This window comes from Canis aureus, chromosome 6 (genome assembly GCF_053574225.1).
Source record: "Canis aureus isolate CA01 chromosome 6, VMU_Caureus_v.1.0, whole genome shotgun sequence".
Lineage (NCBI taxonomy): Eukaryota > Metazoa > Chordata > Mammalia > Carnivora > Canidae > Canis > Canis aureus.
This window is the reverse complement of record NC_135616.1, coordinates 69,563,153-69,580,457: the sequence shown is the minus strand read 5'-3', so window position 1 is coordinate 69,580,457 and position 17,305 is coordinate 69,563,153. Positions and strand designations below refer to the sequence as shown.

General features: G+C 43.0%; 1 long non-coding RNA gene across 1 annotated transcript in view; it reads left to right on the top strand.

Annotated features, from left to right (window-relative positions):
• Positions 1–14,348, top strand: part of LOC144315255 (uncharacterized) — a 44,888-nt gene extending 30,540 nt beyond the window's left edge. Inside the window, exons 3-4 of the long non-coding RNA XR_013381001.1 lie at positions 12,964–13,143; positions 14,215–14,348. This is a non-coding gene — a long non-coding RNA (uncharacterized LOC144315255). The remainder of the gene's footprint in view (positions 1–12,963; positions 13,144–14,214) is intronic.
• The last annotated feature ends 2,957 nt before the right edge of the window (positions 14,349–17,305 follow it).

Here is a 17,305-nt window from a genome sequence, read left to right as displayed (position 1 = left end):
CATGGAGGTGGCTGGAGACCTGCAGACCTGGGCCGAGCTGTGCTGGGGGCTAGTCTTTTCTCAACCTTGCCCCTGTCGTCTTATGGTCTGCAGTTCAGCCTTTTCTAACCTCCTTCTGTTTTCATCTTATGCTCTTTGGGAGCTACAATTGTGTGGGAGATTAGCTGCTAGTAAAATTTTGTGTTTTATGGTTTTTAGAAGCACTACTATTTTTAAAAAAGATTTTATTAATTTTTATTTGAGAGAGAGAGAGAATGAGTAAGGGGAGGGGCAGAGGGAGAAGCAGACTCCTGGAGGTACAGGGAGTCCCACAGCGACTGGATCCCAGGACTCTGGGATCATGACCTGAGCCAAAGGCAGAGTCTTAATCCTCTGAGTCACCAAGGTGCCCCTAGCCCTGACTTTGGATTTGTCACAGGGACTTTACATAAGTGGTCTCCACTGCCTGGAACCCTAGCCTCAGCCCCACGCACATTCCCTTGCTCCTTTTGCCACACTTAAGGCCCAAGTGGCTCTCCATTTTCAGCCTTCAGGCCATCCTCATGGAGGCTCTTGCTGATCCGAATGGCTAGTTCAGGGCCCCCGGGTTCAATCTCAAGACACTGTAAGCGGTCTCTGTACTTACTACTTACTTATCACAGTTCAAAATGACATTTTCTGTGCTTGCATTTGATTAATCTCTGTCTCCCCAGCTAAACTTTGAAACTAATGATAATCAAGATCATGATAAGCAAAACAGTGACAACAATAATGTCAGCCAATATTCATCCAGCCTGTGTTCCAGCCATACTGCTGAGTTTTTCACAGGCAACATGATTTAATTCTCACAATACCACTTTGAATTCGGCATTACTTTTGACTCCCATTGTACAGATGGAAAAACTGAGCTGACGTAACATGTTCAGGCTCACCCAGCTCCTCCATGGAGTTGGTAGGCTCTTAATGCAGATCTCCTTTTTTTTTTTTAATTGAAGTATGGCTGATAAAGAATATTATATTGGTTTCAGGTGTACAACACAATGATTTGACAATGATATACATCATGAAATGCTTATCACAATAAGTGTAGTTACCATCTGTCACCATACCAAGTTACTACAATATCATTGACTATATTCCCTATGCTATATTTTATATCCCTGTGACTTATTTATTTTATAACTGGAAATTTGTACGTCTTTATCTCCTTCACTTATTTTGTTCATTCCCTGCCTCCCCAATCTCCCTCCCCTCAAGGGATCAGTTCGTTCTCTATATTTTTGAATCTATTTCTCTTTTGTTTTATTTTGTTTTGTTTTTTCAGATTCCACATAGAAGCAAACTTGTATGGTATTTGTCTTTCTCTGACTTATTTCACTTAGCATAATACCCTCTAGGTCTGTCTGTGTTGCTTCAAATGGCAAGGATTTAATTCTTTTTTATGGGTGAGTAATATTCCATTGCATATGTATACCACATCATCTATGGATGGACACTTAAGGTGCTTCCATATCTTGGCTATCATAAATAATGCTGCAATAAGCCTAGGGGTGCATATAGCCTTTTGAATTAGTGTTTTCATTTTCTTCAGATAAATACCCAGGAATGAAATTACTGGATCACATGGCATTTCCATTTCTAATATTTTGAGGAAACTCCATACTGTTTTCCACAGTGGCTGAAAGTTTGAATTCATGCTAACAGAGCAGGAGGGTTCCCTCTCCTCTACATCTTTGCGGGCACTTGTTATTTCTTGTCTTGTGGGTACTAGCCTGAATGCAAGTTTCTTGACTCCAGTGCTTGCTTTAAGCTCTCTGAGGGTGGGGACTCTGTTTTAGCTCACTATTGATCCCTGGAAAGATACTCACAGGAGGAATATATTGAATTCGTGAATTGAATTGATTTGGTTTCTGATGGGTCAATTCTCCTCTGAGTCTCCTGGGGACATGGAAGCTAGATTTTGCTCAGGACTGGACAGTCCATCTGGTCTTCTTTGTTCAAGCACCCTTTGTCTTCCTTGGAGCTTTAGGGGCCTACACTCTACTGAAAGCCCCAAGGTACCCCAGATCAGCTCCTCTAGGAATTTTCTTTCACTTCTAAGACTTACTCTTCCATTCTCATGCTTTGGCCGATCCCATCTCCCCTTTTTACCCAATTCCCCTGCCTTGGAAAGCAGGTGGCATTTTGCCTCTGTATTCTCTTCCAATAATTTGCTTTTCTTCCTTTTCACCTTTATTTCTGTCATCCAAAACTTAGGGTGGTTCCTTGAGAAATCCATTGGAGATCTCTGGCAGATCTGAACAGCCTCTCAGCTACAGATTCAAGATCCTGTTCCTACCCATGATGTTCCAGCATCCAGGTCTATCCCTGAGTATGTCACTCAACTTTAAATCCAATGGGCCACCCTTAAAGTAGAGCCATGAAACTAGTGGGGTCATACCAGCCACCAAAATAAACTCCTCATGGCTTCTCATATTTTCTGATGCAAACAGTAAGTAAGGGTCAGTAAGACTTTCTGTGATGGCCCCATACTGGAGTACATGTGGGTTCTACTCTCAAAGGCCTTATGGCAGGTGGGTAGCACAATACCACCAGCCAAACATGGAGAACAGAGAGAAATTAAATCCATATTTTCCCAGAGCTATTTGCATACATCTTGGTTAGGTTCTTTAGTCTAAAGTTATTTGAGCTCTTTCTGTCTCCTGCACTGTGAACCAGGAGGGCAGGACTCGTGCCCATGTCACCCTCATTCTGCTCCACACTGCCATGGGCACATTGCAGGCACCACAGAAGAGGGAACAAGAGAATTTCAAGGTCTTGGTGGAAAAACATCTTGTATATAAGGGCCTTTAGATAATGTGATTTCACGATGTACTTTCCTTCCTGGTTTTTGTTTGTCTGAGCAGGCATTGTGGAGGAGTTGGAATGAAAGAGTGGGAAGATATTGATAAGTGGAGGTGGGGATGGAGCCCAGATCTTGTGCTGTTAATTGGAATGGAGTGTTGACATGAGAGCTCAGAGATGGAAGGGACCTTTGTGAAAAGAACCCTGTTTCCTCCTCTCCTATCTCCATCCTTTCCCTTTCCCTTTTCTCTCCCATTGTGTTTATCCTGGAACGTCTTCTGCTACTCTGTCCCAGTGACTTGTTCCTAGATGGACATCTGTGATACCATTTAGCTCCTGAAGCACCTTTCTTTTTTGGAATAAAGAATGAAGGAAGACAGGGAACAGCAGGGCAAAAGAAGGACACTGTAATTTCATGGGAGCCTACTGTGTGTTAGATACCACAGTGGGCACTTTACTTATGTTGTCCTATATTTCGTTCTCATATCAATCCAAGGAGGTAGATGTGGTTACACCCATTGTGGAGATGAGAAACCTGAGGCTCAGGCAAAGGCAGTGACTTGCTCAAGATCACCGGTCAGTTAGTAGAGCTGTGCTACAGAGCCAGACCTCTCTGACTCTAGAGCTGGGCTCATGTCCTAGCTAGAACACAGTAATTCTCCAGGACCAGAGGAGGAGCGAGGAAGTGGAGGTCTCCAGGTGGATTAGGCATATTTTATAAGGGTTCAAAGCATATTAAGGCTAAACTTATCCTGGCCTTCTCTTCGTCTCTCATCTCTGGCTTAGAACTCAGACTTGTATCCATGTTGGACTATGTGCTACAGTCTCCCAGCTGGGTACTTTTCTCCTTCATGAGCACAAACCAGTGTTAGAGGACAAATTACAGTGCCAGATACATGTGTGGTTCTGACTTCTCTAGGTCCTTTCTGGCTTCACAAGGAAACCCAAAGAGCCTGGTGTTCTGAGGATGTCCTCTCTCCCTACCCTGTTCCTAGCTCAAGTATGCTTTTCTTGGCACTAGTGAGTCAACAGGTGTGAACAAGTGTACAGAGACCTGGCATGCCAGGGCTGGCACTGCTTATGGCCTTCACTCACAAGAGATGGCAATTGCCACCTTCTGCAGGCTGCCCATCAAAACACATTGTTGCCTGGCACCTCCGTAGGCTCCAACCAACTTGTGAGTGGGCACCATGCCATCCCAGCAGATGGGCAGAAGGGGTGCAGAGCAGCCAAAGCAGTCCCATCCTGGAGGTGCATAAAGTGGAGGTGGTGAGGGTTTGATTTCCAACTGAGGATGTGTCAGAATGACCCTCTCTACCTTAGATTTATAGGATAGGAGTTAAAAGGAGATGAGGTCTATGGTTTAGCCTACATCTAGTTGTCTGGAATTTGTTTGGAGGAAAACAAGTGACTTGGAACCCTTCAGAATATTGTGGCTTTGACTTCAAAGGCCTTAAGTGGAATATTGGAAAACACTAAAGATAGGAGATAAAGAAAGATGAGAGGATTCTAAAGAGATTTTTGCCTATGACCCCTTTGCTAGTCCCTTCTCCATCACACTCCAGCTCTCCCAACAGCACTGGCTAACAGAATTGCCATGGCTACCAAGTCAAGATCAGAGTTGGGGTCAAGGCTGGAGGAGCTCTTGCCACGAGTGATTGGTAGCTCAGGCTAGGGGTTACTAGGAGGCAGGAGGCTTGCAGTCTTTCAGAGGGGATGCACAGTGCTCCCATTGCCCAAGGAACAGTGTCATGTTTTGGATCTCAAGGGAGTGCTAATCAGAACATTTAAACATCTCAAAGGAGTCACCCTGGCCTGGCCTGAAGACTCTATGAGAAAGGCCATTAAGGTGGGGGGACAGCCACGCAAAGCCTTTAAGAGGAGAGAGGGTGTCACAGGGACACCATGTAGACTGCTTGTGGAGGGGCCTGAAAGTGAGTGGACCTGCATTCTATAACTTAAATGCCAAGCTTCATTTGACAAGGGGAGTCATGAAGGTTTTGAGTGGAGAAGTGCTTTGATTAGCACTTTTCTTGAAAAACCTAGAAAATGGGGCCATGTGCTGGAAGACTCAGAGCCAGGAAGTCAGAGCCCTGGGGCTGCCATGATGATTCAAATCCAAATGAGGGCAGTGGCAATGAGATGGAAAGAAAAGGAGGGTGGGAAGGCCTTCACTAGGATACGTTGATGGGATAAAAACTCAGAGGGAGAGGAAAGAGCCAAAGAAGACTTTAGGGTAACAGAACCCTGGGGCCATTAATGGAGAAAGGGAAGTCAGCATGGGGCTCTGGCCTGATGGCAAGGCCTTTCAGCTGGGTTGTGTAATCCACATGGTACATATTATTTTGTATTATCCTGGATTTTCTTGGCTAACTAAGAATTAACTTTGTGTAGCAGTTTATTATACTCACACGCAAATTGAGGATCCCAGTGAATGAGAACCGAAAGCCTGTCTCCCAGGTATGAGCTTTAGCTACCCTTTTGTATCTTGGCCCAAAGTATGTTCTTCATTTTTACACACGTATTTGACTAGCCTGGTTTCAAAGCTAGCCTCTTGTCTCCCTGAAACTTCTATACATCACTATAATCTTTTGGTTATCATGTTAAATAATTTACAGCCTCTGGCAGTCTGAAATCACATGCAGGGCTGCTCTGTTTGTGGCCTACCCACCAATTAGCCACACACCATTTTATCACTGCAGTGACACTGCACAGGGAGAAAACAGTTGTCATTGTCCCAGGGGAAGCTGAGGAATAGCAAGGTCTCAAAGCTGTGTGTCTGGTAGGGTTGGTTGATCAAGGGTGGTGCCTGGAATGGTACTAAAGTTCTCATACAGACTCCTTCCCCCCCCCCCCCCCCATGACCTCCTCACCCGTTTCTCACATCTGTTCATTAAGAATCATAGAATCTGTGAGATAACCTCTTACTGGGATAGCAAATACATTTCATTTCTTGTGTTAACTCTGAAACACTAGAGGTGGCTGCCTGGAGGATTGCCCTGGGAAAAATTTTAAGGCTCTAACTGGACCCAGTAGGAGAGTGCTGTGATCAATTAGTGATGTCTGTCATGGGTAGGGAATGAGAAAGGGTGGCATATTTGACATCTATTATCCAGTTCAAACCTGACTCTGGAGAGAGATAAAAATTAAGGCCTAGAGACATTGTGACTATTAAAGATAATAAAAGCTATGGCAAATGTTTAGTATGTGCTAGGGAATATTCTAAATATTTCATTTAAGGAAATTCATTTAATCCTCACAACATCTTCTAGGTGTTCACCCTCCTTTTACAGAAGAAGAGATAGGAGACACAGAGAGGTTAAATGACTACCTGAAGACACCGCAAGAAGAGGAGCCAATGTTCAAATACAGACAGTCTGACTTAAGCTGCACCCACCAACCACTACTCTTTTGCTTGATGCCATCACACAACTCCTCAGTGGTGGGGCCCAGAATCAGGTCTCCTGATTCCCAGCCCACAGTTCTTTCCTCCCATGGGAACAAACTGGATATCATCCCCAGTGTTCCTAGCTCTATGCCTCAGAATTGGAAGGGAAACAAAGAATAGTGTTAAGAGAGAAGAAATACTTTACTGAGTGTTTAGGCTGTGCCAGGCACTGTGCTAGGAGATGAGAAGTCAGAAATAAATAAGTAGTACCCAGTTAATGTCCTTAAGAAGCTCCTACCTCAAAACAGAACAGGCCCATCTGAAATCCCACTTCATGAAGTTTTTGCCTGCAGGAACCTACCATTATTTCAGGCTGGTCGATATTCCCAGGCCTGCTGATAACCTTCTCCTCTTCTATACTCAGTATCATTGCCACCCCCACCCCCAGTCATGGTTAATCCTTTGATTACGTTTACACTGAGAGCACACCATGTCAACACTGAGTAGAGTTCTTTGCTGTGTCCTCTTGACTCTGAACACTGGGTAAGGACTTGACTTCGTGAGGATTTGTATACTTTGCTTTGGGAAAGTTCATCAGCTTAAGTCAGCAGGCTCCATCTGGAGGTTCATTTTATTAATTCCTCTTTAGACAATGGTCTTATGGCTAAGTTATCAGTTTATTTATATCACTTCTCTTTTCAGGGAGAATATAAGGTGACCATGTATACTAAGATTATGGGAATAGAATAAAAAGAGAAAATCATGATTGAGACAAGAGGGAGCAAATATTGCCAATCATATAGGTTAACACAATTGTGTGATGAAGTGACAGGTTTTATGTGGTGCTTCCTGGTAGCCAGGGCAAGATGGAAAAGAGAGTGATATAGCTGTCATTATTGGAAAAGAAAAAGCACGATAATTCTTTAGAGGGCTCCCCAACTTATCTAAGTCAAGACATCTACCTTTATCACATTTGGCTATGGTAGTGTAATGCAAATATATTTGGTCTTCATTCCTGGTTCCTGACACAGAGCTCCTAAAGCCTTGGAATTTCCCGAATGACAGGAGGGGTGTTTTTGTTATTTGTAATGAGCATCTTTGATCAGACCTGAGTTTAAGCTAATGAGATGACTTAAGGCTGGTCTGGTTACTAGAAAGACCAAGTGGAACGTTCACCCCCGCCCACTGACCTACAGGAAGGTGGGGAAGCTGGAGATTAAAAATCTATAAAAGCTCTTGAACAATGCTATTTGATAAGCTTCTGGGCTGGTGGACACAGAGAGGTGCTGGGAGAGGGGTGTGCCTATATGGAAGCTCCATGCTCCACCTCCCAGCATACCTTGCCCTATGCATCTCTTTTAATGGGCCATCCTTGAGTTGGATCCTTTATAATAAACTGGTGAATATAAGTGAAGTGACTTCCTGAGTTCTGTGAGCTCAGTTCTGTTCTAGCAAGTTATATACTTGAAGATAGGTGGGAACTCTTGATTTATAGCCAAACTGGAGAGAAGTGCGAGTAATCTGGAAATCCACACTTTTTTTTTTAATGCAAAAAACAAATTTGTATTTTACAAAACACCCTAGGAAGTTAACAGCATTTCTTTATTGTTTGCATATATAAAATTTCTTTGTTATAATTATTTGGATTGTTTTTGGTTTCTTTTCTTCCAAATTTTTATTTAAAATCTAGTTAGTTTACATACAGTATAATCTTGGTTTCAGGAGTAAAATTCAGTGATTCATTAAAATAAGTACCCTGGTTGGTACCTATCACCCATCTAGCCCATCCTCTGCCTACCTCTCTCCATCAACCCTCAGTTTGTTCTCTATCATTAAGAATCTCTTATGGCTTGCTTCCTTCTTTTTTCTTTCCCGTTCCCCTATATTCATCTGTTTTTTTTCCTAAATTGCACATATGAGTGAAATGATATATTTGTCTTGCTTTGACTGACTTATTTCGCTTAGCATGATATACCCTAGCTCCATCAATGTCATCGCAAATGGCAAGATTTCATTCTTTTTGATGGCTGAGTAATGGAATATATATATATATATAATATATATAGTGGAATGCTTATATAATGGAATATTATGTGATATATATCATATCAGATATATGATATGATATATATCATATCAGATGTGATATATAATCATATATTAAATAATATATAAATATATTTATATTTTTATATATATTTATGTTTTAAATATATTTACAAATATATTTATATTTTATATATATTTATATATATATCACATCTTCTTTATGGGAATCCACACGTGATTGGTGTCTAAAGTAGGGGAGGGCAGTTTTATGGGATTGGGTCCTTAATCTGTGGGTCTGTTCTAATCCTTGGTAGTTAGTGTCAGAATTGAATTGACTTGTAGAATACCTACTTACTATCTGCAGAGAATTGGTTGTTGAGATGGCTGAAGCTCTGATATAGAGACAAGGGAATCCAAGGAGATGGGGGGATGGCCACATCAGGGGAGATTCTAATTCCCAGGAGACTCTTCCTGCAGGACATCTGACTATTAAGAGTGGCACTTAGCTCCCTCCCAAGTTCTTAGAAAGAATGAATTAGTTCCTTTGGGGGATTCTTTGTTTCCCATATCCCGTGGCTAATAAATGTGTGTGTGGTGAGATAACCAAGAAGGAAGTAAATGTCAGCAAATGACAAAGTTGCAGAGTAAGTCTTGGGCCTAGCATCTCCTTTCACCCTGGGTATTTTAGGGTTTTAAAATTATGATTCTTCTATTCTAGGACATATTCTCCTATTCTTTGCACAAGTCTCTCATTAGGGAATGCTCACAGAATACTGGACTGAGGACTAACTACATGGGGTTTAGGAGGACAGTGGAAACCTACCAAACCATCCTCCCCCTCTATGCTGACTGAGGATGTGAGAGAGTGTGGCCATGGGCTGCAGACAGTTTGTTTCATAGTGAAGAACTGCCTGGCAAAAGGGCGATTTTAAAAAAGGTTAAGAAAATAATTTCATAGAAGCAGTGAGGCTTGAGGTGGCCCTTCAAGGAAGATTTTGGATTGCCATAAAGATGAGAGGTGGTGGATTTTGAAGTGAAGGAGCAGCTTGAGCAGAGATGTAGAGGTAGGAATGAGTATGTCTTGCGGTGGGATAGCAGGAAGATGATAATTACTAACCAACTAGGAGTTTATTGTGTGGATCACATACTGCTCTGGATTCCTGCCTGTAGAGAGCTTGTGTTCTACTGGAGGAGACAGACATCAAACAAGGCAGCAACAAAACACATACTTAGAGATTATGATAAAGACCATGAAGGAAATGAACATGGTGCTGTTATAGAGAGTGATGGGGTTTGGGTTTAGAAGTTGTTCTCTTATCTACTACTCTATGCACAGCACGACTCTCAGATGGAGGCAAGGCAGATTTATTATCACCATTTTGCAGATAAGGGGACTCTGAAAGTTGAGGTGACACACCAAAGGACACAGCCCCCGGCTCTTTCCCCTTCAACATGTTCTGCCTACCACAGTGTTAGGTAATTGGAGATGTTCACTGAGTGCTTGACTACCCATCAAGCCTCCTCTTTCAGCATGTGATCTGCATGAGTGCAGGCCTGTTTCTCTTTGTTCCCTTCTTGTGAGAACCGTCAGCCTTGGAATCCCCATCTCAGGTCCTGACATCCATCCAGCTTCCTGGTGATGGGCCAGCAAACATTGGCAATCAGCATTTTGTCACACTGAGCCCAGAGGAAACTTCCATCTCACAAACACATGGTAGCATTGTAAATGGTTAAATAAATTGGTTTGGTTTTCTTGCAGAGAAACCACCATATTCTGAAATGATAGATGTTCCTCATCAATAAGAGGGATTTCCGTCCCTTTCTGTGGTTGGTACTGTTGCCGCCATCTGTTTGCTTGACCTAAAGCACAGCAGTTTTGTTTCGTTTTTTCATAAGCCATTCCAGTTGGAGAGTAAGCGGGATCTTGAGGATCTTCTTCCTGTGGGGCCCTGCTCCAGATTGGGCTCTCAGTTCTGCCCGTGGCATCCCCAGAGTGAGATGGGAACAGATGAGGACTGGGACAGGTAGCAGTTGTGCTATTTGGAGCAAGCTATAACAGAGGTGGTAAAGTATGAACCGAGCATTATTCTTGCATAACATGCCCAACTGCCTCTAGTGAAGGACATCAGGAGAGGGATGGTTATTGGTCATAGAGCACTGAAGCCACTGGATTGATCCATTGGCTCCATAAGCCCCACTGGACCAAATAATCAATGGAAACATGATGAAGAGATCTGGGTCTCAGTTTACACCATAATGCTAGCTGATATTTTATATCAGTAATGCCTTGAGACTGTCCTTTGAGGAAGCATACAATTTTATAACAACAAAATCCACTCAAAGCCCTGGACAAAGCATTGAGAATATACATTTGAATGGGGCAAGGGCACATGTTTGAGGAGTGCTGTGTCCAGTGGGAGAGACAGTTCTGTAGAAACTAAAACTGGTGTGTGTCAGTTGTACAAGTAGTATGGCAGTGACCTAAGCCAGGGCCATGTGGATAGATGGCATAAACTGGAGGACCTGGGGAAGATTTCACCAGTAGGTTTACATTTGAACATGTCCTGAAGACTGAGCAGAAGTTTCCCAAGTAGAGCAGGGGACCTCAGGTTCTGAAGGTGAAGCTTCATGGAGGCATTTTTGAGTCCAGAGTAGGTGGTATTCCGGCTCAGCTCTCAACTTTGGAACTTTGTTTTCTTGCCCTGCCACTTTGTCCCCTTTCCCCCATGAATGGGGAGAAGTAATTTGATATATGTGCAGTCAGAGTGTTGAAGGATTAGGAGGAATGATTTCTCCATTTGCAGAAGTCTCTAGATCTGGAAGGCAAACCTCTGGCACATGGGCCACCATCTTCTTTTGGATCTATTGCTGATTGAATCACCACGTTTTTTGCTGAAATCTGACCTGGTTTCTGAACCTTCCTCAGTACAGCACTGCAGAGAGCTGCCACCAACCCGAGTGGGCAGGCCGGGAAACTGTTTTCCATTCCTGCTCAGCCCATCTTCTTTGATTCCAATGGACATGCTGGTCCTGTAGGTAGCAGAGTCCTCTCTCACTTAGAAAAACCAGAAAGTACAGAGCCAGTGTCCCTATCTTCAGACAGATGGGATGGCCCATTGTGGTGAGTAGATATAGCAGATTTGGGGTCCCCGAAAATAAAAATTCCTCATCTCCAGTTTTGGCTACATTGTTTCTCTCTCTGTGGTAAGCCCATTCCCACCAAGTTTCTGACTTTGAGTCCTCTTCATCTTCCCTGTATGAGGCATCGGGAGCTACAGAGAAGATAGAAGAAATAAAACACATGCTTCTCAGTCTCAAGAGTCCTATATTTGGAGCAATGGGGACAAGCATTCATGATATAGTTAAGAACTTGTACTATTTTAACAATGTATGTTAACAGGTATAGATTCTATAATAATGTATTACATAAAATAATAGCTATTATTTTGGATATTACTTACTAGGAAGTGTATGATTATACATGCCAGCATAAGCAGGCAGTTACATTCCACAGGAATTCAACAGCAAGGAATACCCTGGGCTCCCAAGTGTCAGGGAAGCAACAGGGACCAGTAAACCAGCCTTTACACCATAGTGTGATGGGGCTGTGTTAATGCTGTCTCAGAAGGAGAACAGGAGAGCAGGGACAGCTGAACTGGGGCAATAGCCACCTGATGAGGGTTTAAATGACATTCTAGAGGAAAGGGATAGTAAGTGCAAAACCAGGGAGAAAGAGAGAATGGCCCATTCAGGAACTGCAAGTAATTCACGTGGGTACAGCCAGGGGAACTGGAAAGTGATGGAGATGAGTCTGGGGAGATTCACAAAAGATCTCAAAGGCTCTTTGAAGTATTTGGGCTTGGCCATGAGGCTGGTGCTGAGCTGGGGAGGCATGAGGAGGTACACTGAGCAGGAAGGCAGGATGGCATCACTGAGGCAGCGGTGAGGATGGGATTGGAGAGGGACGATGCTAGGGACATGGAGGAGGCCAGTATGACCCAGGCAAAGAGTGACCCAGGTGCTAAACAGAGGAGGGCTACCAAGGAGGAAAAGGAGGAATTCAAAACACAGTAAAGGCAACAGGCGAGGCAGAATCTGCTGATCGACTGTTCTGAGGTTATGTGGGAGGGAGAACTCCCTGATGGCTTCCAGATTGCCAGCTTGGGATGGGATTTAGATAGGGAGAGAATATTCAGTTTGAGGTGATGGCTGATAATTGGAGTTCAGAGGGTCCTTTGAAGGCTACAGCCCAATTTTCTGTCTCTAATACCTATGTCAATTTAAAGCATCTGAGGTAAACAAGGGTCTATCCAACCCCCAAAGGGTAGCAGAGAAGACCACATTTTCTCTTCAGAATGGGAATCTTTTCAGAATAGAGGGAAACCATTTGTTTTGGAACAATTCTTCCAACAGAGGATTGATCTATCCCTGATTCTACTTAATTCAGCTAGATTTTTTTGTTTGTTTTTGTTTTGTGATTATTACATGCAAGTTACTGGAGGACTCAGCCTTTCCTGTTCTGTTTCCTTTACCTCTTAGACCTTGCAGATACAGGGTATAGACTCTGCTCAGGGATGGCCAAGACAGGAATCTCCAAGGACACATTTTACAGAGGATCTCACTTAGCTGATAAACTTTCAGGTAGTACCGGAATGATTAATGAATGGCGGAGCAATCCATCTGCATGTGTTCTTGTCTGGCAGAAACCGGTTCATGGTCTGCAGCATATCCACCAGTGCACACACTCTTGGAGAGAAGGAGGAGGAGGTGGAGAAAGAAAGAAGAAAAGATGCAAAGAGAAGAGGAGGGAAAAAAGGAGAAGGAAAAGAAAAAAGTAGGAAATGGATTGAAGTGGAGTAAGAACACACATCATATAAAGTCAGGTGTGTGAGGGGGAATGGACTGACAAGAGAGGAGCGAATGGAAGGGAATCCTTCCACTGCAGGAGGTAGGGAGGAGGACAGGGATGGACCCAGATGGCAGAGCAAGGTCGGGGATGGACACGGGACAGCCTCCAGGAGACACTTGAGCTAGGATACAGCACAAGCAATAATGTTTGCTCACAGATTACTAGGGGTGACCGCCAATATAATATTCTCTTTTTAAGAGGAACTCAAAGACACAACTTTTATTTTTAAGCCTTTTTGGTAGACAGAGGATGTCAGGGAAGAAAGAATGCTTCTAGCGACACCCCTCCTCCATCCTCTCGGTCTCAGCAGCAGCAGAAGTGTGACCTTGGGTCAGTTACCTACTCTCCAAACCTCAGGTTTCTTGCCTGAATAGCAACAGCACTGCTGGGGCCTGGGGCGAGCACCACGAAAAACCAGTGGCTCTTTTCATTGCTATCCAGCAGAGCACTTGAATATGCCTCAAGCCATTATCAGCTTCACAGAAGCAGGAACCATACCCACATTTGCTTCTACTTAAGCTGCTGGGGTGTTCAGGCCTGAACAGAGAGGTTGCTGGGAAAGGGACAGCGGGGGACAAAGGGGAGGGGAACGGCGGTGCACAAGAGCCAGAAGTCATGGTTGTTTTTCCACGGAAAGAATTATGATTGTGTATTGAGTCATCATTTAAACAAACCCGTCTCCTGTATGGAAGTTCCATTTTGAGACTAAAGGCACCAAAGCCCCAGTGTTGTTTGGTTTCAGGGTCTTGGCCAGAGCAATGGGGGGTGCCGGTGTAGGTGCTAGGAAGTGCAATGCATGAGTAGCATTGTGGGATCAGCCCCACAGGGAAAGGGACACTAGACATATTTTTTTTGTGTCTTACAAAAATCCACTCACATGAGATCTTTCTTTCCACAAGCAGGTGAATATATTATCCCCCTAATAAGAATTTTTCCTCTTGATAGTAGGCCATTCACTTTGGAGAGGTCCTCCTTTTCGAAGACCACTAAAGGACATTAATTGACTTTATTTTAATATGTTAATACATCGTTTCCTTTCCCCAAGTGCATCCCCAGCGGGAGATGGAAGCTCGCCTCCGCCACTCTGTATGCACCAGACCTCCACACCCGAGGCTTATCACAAGCAATTATCTTACCCAAATAAAAAATGAAAATGGAAAAGTTAAATAAATAACAGGACATCTTGATGGAATCGCAGTAATGCTCATCTTGGTTAACATTAGCCCTGACTTTTGGACAGCTAGATTTGTTAATACGCTTGTCCTTTGTTTAGGCATCTATCTGTAAATCTCGTGACTTTCCAAAATGATGGATGGCAGCCATCTCACTCTCTCCTAAAAAAATAAAAACTAAAAAATAAATAAATAAATAAATAAATAAAATAAATAGAGCAACACTCTCCAGGAAACTGGAAGAAGCAAAATGGACAGTGTAGTCCTGACCTAAGTATTGCTTAGATTGGAGTAAACTCTCAAAACTGAGTTCACCTAAAAATTACTGCAGTTTTGTCCACAGCATGTTCAGTGTTCCAGTCAGGCCTCCATGAACCTGAACCGGAAACTGTGACTTAGGGTAGCAGATCGAGTGGACCAGCTTGGGTTCTGGCAACAAACCCTCCTAAACCTCAGGGGCTCAGCTCAGCAGATGTTTTTATTCCTTCTTCATGCAAAACCCTGTAGGTACTGCTTGTTTGTCACAACAATTGCCCTGCAGCTCTCCAGCCTGGCATCTCAGGCTGCTTTGACCTGTCAGCATCTCCATCCCAGTGTGCGTCTCCTACGGTGGCCGCAGCAGAGAAGGAGAAGCCTGAGATGCAGGGACTGATGATGACATGCCTGGGCAAGGTGGTGACACAGGCTGGGTTCCTTCACATTTGCTTGGCTGGAACTGGTCCCATGGTCAGCCCAACCACCAGAGGGTAGGAAAGCACAATGGGAAGAAAATAGAGGTTCCACATCGCTGAACGTGAGCCAAGTCTAATTTCTCAGGAACTTTGCCCACGGACAGTGTTTTGCTTTATTTACTGTAAGTGTTGGCAACTGAACCCAGGGGTCAGCCATCTGGGATTTCCTGTGTCCTAAAGACTTTTGAAGTCACCCTTCTTTTATAAAAATATATATATATAAATTTTCTATCATTTTAAAATAGACTTTTTAAGAGCAGTTTTAGGTTCACAGCCAAATTGAGTGAAAAGTAGGGAGCTTTCCCATAGACCCCCTGCTCTCCCTATGCCTCACAGGCTCCCCAACTCTCAGCAGCCCCCACCCGAGTTGTGCATTTGTTATTACTGGTGAACCTCCATTGACACATCATTATCACCCAAAGTCCATAGTTTGTATGAGGGTTCACTCATGTATTATACATGTTTTGGGTTTGGACAAAGGCATAATGACACGTATCCCTCATTATGGTGACATACAGAATAACTTCCCTGCCCTGAAAATCCTCTTTGCTCAGCCTATTCATTCCTCCTTCTCTTTTAACCCTTGGCAACCATTGATCTTTTTACTGTCTCCATAGTTTTGCCTTTTCCAGAATGCTGTATGGTTGGAGTCATACAGTATGTAGCCTTTCAGATTAGCATCCTCCATGTCTTTTCATGGCTTGATTGCTCACTTCTTTTTTAGCGCTGGATAAAATTTCATTGTTTGGTTGGACCACAGTTTATTTGTCCATTCACCTACTGAAAGACATCTTGATTGGTTCCAAGTTTTGGCAATTATAAATAAAGCTTCTATAAACACTTGCGTGAAGGTTTTTGTGTGGACATAAATTTTCAGCTCATTTGGGTAGATAACCAAAGAGCATGATTGCTGGATCATACGGTAAGAGTATATTTAGTTCTATAAGAAACTGCCAAAGTGTTTCCTGAAATGGCTGCACCATTTTGCATTTCCACCTGCAAGGACTGAGAGTCCCTGTTGCTCCACATTCTTGCCAGCATTTGGTAGTGTCAGTGTTTTGGATTTGGGCCATTCTACTAGGTATGGGGTGGTATCTCATTGTTTTAGTTTGAAATTCCCTTGTGATGTAGTATGTTGAGCATCTTCTCTTGTGTTTATTTTCCATCTGTGTATCTTTTTTAGTGAGATATCTGTGCAGGTCTTTTCCCCATTTTTTTTGTCATGTTATTTGCTCTCTTACTGTTGACATGTAAATGTTTCTTGTATATTTTTGGTAACAGTCCTTTATCAGATATGTCTTTTGCAAATATTTTTTCCACATCTGTAACTTGTCTTTAACAAGTCTTTAATTTTTACAGAACAAATTGAGTATCAATCTCCATATAAAGCCCCATATTCTCATCAATGCCTCTATAGATTCTTGAAGGTGGAGGGGCTTATATTTTTCTTAGTTACCTCTGAGATTTCTGTGTCCAGAGAGGTTTTTATTTTATCTTTCCTCTGAGTAAATGCAAACATGAAATATAGCCTTCTTTTTCTTGCAGTTCCCTCCATCTCTAGTGTCCCTCCCTCCATCTTACCTCCTAGCACTATGGGTCCACTGAAGTTTTGGGGCAGTGAAAGGAGGTTACAGCATGATTCTGCGTAACAACTTAAAATGCAATATTAGATATAGCCATCCTTCAGTTTCTCAGCATATGCAGGACCTGGACTAGCTGAGTGGCCACCTTTTCTTTTCCTTGAATGATACGTGTTGCTTTTTCCTATCTTGTTCTTTTCCCTTACACTTCCTTATATCTCCTGAATGGCCCCCCAGTCTCTGAACCTGTTGTCTTCCCCCCTTTATACTTATAGGTACAAAAACATTTCCTCTCATTTCCTGATGCAGAAATATTTGTTCAATCCCTTCTTTGTTTTTGGTTTCTCATTCTAGAACATACTCTAAGATATGTCTTTTCATACCCAAATGATCCATTAGGCATTTCATCCAAACATAATAAATTTTCTCTCAGAATTTCTACTGCTGCCATTTAAAATATCCTTTCACTCACCTTTGTAGGATAATCTTACCAAGTATGATATGGGGATAGAGTTTTTTTAAAAAAGTGTAGAAATAATCCACACTTGGGTTATTGAGCAAGGCTGAGTGAGCCCTGTATCCAGCTTTGGGAATTAAAAGGCTATAATGGCGACACACACAAGCATATCTGTTCATGGAAGAAATCTTATCAT